The following is a 3,224-nucleotide window of genomic DNA, read 5'->3' on the forward strand; positions in this document are numbered from 1 at the left end:
AAATTTGACTTTTAAAAAATCGGGAGTGTCACTATTCACCTCAGTGACCCCAAAAACTACGGATTCGACACTATTTTCGATTTTTTGCCTGACCCCCCGAACCCCCCCACTCCTAAGGGGGCTAGAGGTGGTTTATCCCCCACAGTGCTCGTCTCCGGATAGCAAATAATATGTGTTCAAAATTTGATTGAAATTGCTGCAGTGGTTTAGGAGGAGATGTGTCATTTACACACATACATCCATCATCACTCCCCCCGCGCCCCCCACCCAAATGGGAGCAGAAATTTTACTTTTAAAAAATCGGGAGTGTCACTATTCACCTCAGCGACCCCCAAAACAATGGATTCGACACTATTTTTGAATATTTTTTTACCTGACGCCCTAACCCCCCACTCCTAAGGGGGCTAGAGGTGGCTTACCCCCACAGTGCTCGTCTCCGGGTAGCAAATAATAAGTGTTCAAAATTTGATTGAAATTGCTCTGGTGGTTTAGGATGAGATGTGTCATTTACAAACATACATACATTCATTTTTATATATATATATAGATAAATGACCACCGTATACTGCTTTATAAGATCTTTACACTCACGAAAGATTCAAAGCTTACCAGATTGATGTCAACCTTGTTGCAGAACCGCAGGTTTTTTGTTGACTTTCAAGGACAAAGAAGCAGATGGAGATAACAGAAAAATGGCTTGCCCCAAGGAAGTGTACTGGCTCCATTGCTATTTAATATTTATACCAATGAGCAACCACTTCCTAACAAAACAGAACGTTTCATATATGCAGACCATCTTGCACTAGCCTGCCAGAGTGCAACTTTTGAAGAGGTAGAAACTCACCCTTGACAGTGCTCTCAAGGAATTAGGCACATATTACAACGCTAACCACCTAAAGCCGAATCCATCAAAATCTCTGCTTTATGCTTTCCACCTCAAGAACAGAGAGGCATCAAGGAAATTACATATCTCCTGGAATGGAACCCCCTTGGAGCATTCTTTCACCCCAAAGTACCTAGAGGTAACGCTGGGCCGCTCCCTCATTTTCAGAAAATACTGTTCCAACATCAAACACAAAGTCAGTGCCAGAAACAACATCCTGAGGAAATTGAGAGGTACAAACTGGGGTGGAAAGCCACAAGTTCTTAGAACCACTGCATTGGTTCTGTGTTACTCTGCTGCAGAATACGCATCCCCTGTGTGGTATAGATAATCCCACGCCAAGACTGCGGACCATGCCCTAAATGAAGCTTGTAGATTAATCACAGGATGCCTGAAACCTACCCCCCGTTGAGAAGCTATACTGTCTTGCTGGTGTTTCACCTCCAAGTATTCGTCGAGAAGTCGCTGCAGATCAAGAACGACTGAAAGTTGAGAACGTTGAAGCTCACCCGCTGTTTGGTAACCAACAATCTCAATCTAGGATGAAATCCAGGAAAAGTTTCCTCCAGACATCAAAGCCCTTGAAACGACCACCAGATAAGGCAAGACTTTCCTTTTGGAAAGCTAAGCCCCGTGAACATCTTCCGGCTGGCTACAATGAAGACTGGAGTGTTTGGAGGTCTGTTAACCGATTAAGAACTGGTGTCGGCAGGGCTGAGTCCTCACTTAAGTTATGGGGCTTCACATCAGACGACAGCAAGTGCGAATGTTGTGAAGAACAAACAGTGAGCCAAATGTATCAATGTCCTCTCTGCCCATTTTCATGCTCAGAGCAAGATTTAATGCTTGCTGATGACAACGCCCTAAGTGTGTCTCAGTTTTGAAAAAACACCATCTAGTTGTACAGTAAATTAGGTCAATTTCCTTTGTCTGTTAATTTTTGTAAATAGTTTAATTATTACTTTATTTTTAACTGTATGATTAAGTATGTTTCTGAGACGAGTAACTAAAATAAAATAAATGACCCTCATATCTAAAATTTATATATCTATATATATAAAAGCAAGTCGGGCTGGAGCGATGTATATATAAATATTTAAAAATGAAAAAAGACGTGAATTAATGAGGCACTTCCAGAAATCTCAGAAATTTGAAACTTGGTACGAGGGAAACTGATGACCCCAGGATCCCTAGAAAAATCGGAAAATCTCAAAATTCCCTGAAGGGGGCACGCTGGGGGGGCTCAAATTTTGGGCCCAGCATAAAAACACAGTCGTATAGTATATACATAACGATAACCTATAGGTTTCGTGGGCTTAAAAATTGTCGGGAATTTCCTCATTTTTATCCCCCATCCCCCCAAATCAAGATGGCGGCACAACCTGCGAGACGAGGTAGACAATTGAAATTTGGTGAAATTATAGCTTTTGGTCTCTAACCGACGTGAAAATTCCAAGATGTTCAAATTTTTCACTTTTTACCCCCAAGGATATCGAAATATGTAGGCAATTTTAATGACTGTGCAGACATTCCTTTTGAGCTATTTTTTGGCTAAACGGTAAGTCGTATCACAAAACGGATGGCACAATGTCCCTTCAATTCGGAGTGATCTACAACTTTGCTCCTGTGACATTTTGTCGTATCTCTCTCCCTTATACGTTAAATTTGGCCGTATTTCTGGATTGTTCGTAAATTTGGTGATTTTTACAAGTATATTTTATTGTTTGACACACTTATAAGAATGATAGGATCATCACGTTGTGTACGCACATTGGTACCATTAAGGGACATATGTGTACCAAATTTCATGATTCTAGCTTATACATAAGTAGGCAAAATGTAATGTAAAATGTTAAAAATGCACCCAAATTCACCCTATTCAAAATTTGAACTCAATTTACCCCCTTAATATGGGAGATACGAGGAAATGGTTTAGAAAGAAACATGTAGAGCGATAAATGAGGCGTCTGATGGCGCAAACCGTTTCTTAATATCATACACCGTTTAGGAGATATGAATCTCGGAGTGGAAGTCTGCACTTTTCAACGTGCCCATGCTTATCCGTCATCTATATATATAAAAGCAAGTCGGGCTGGAGCGATGTATATATAAATATTTAAAAATGAAAAAAGACGTGAATTAATGAGGCACTTCCAGAAATCTCAGAAATTTGAAACTAGGTACGAGGGAAACTGATGACCCCAGGATCCCTAGAAAAATCGGAAAATCTCAAAATTCCCTGAAGGGGGCACGCTGGGGGGGCTCAAATTTTGGGCCCAGCATAAAAACACAGTCGTGTAGTATATACATAACGATAACCTATAGGTTTCGTGGGCTTAAA

Source organism: Anabrus simplex, chromosome 4, assembly GCF_040414725.1.
Source record: "Anabrus simplex isolate iqAnaSimp1 chromosome 4, ASM4041472v1, whole genome shotgun sequence".
Taxonomy (NCBI): Eukaryota; Metazoa; Arthropoda; class Insecta; order Orthoptera; family Tettigoniidae; genus Anabrus; species Anabrus simplex.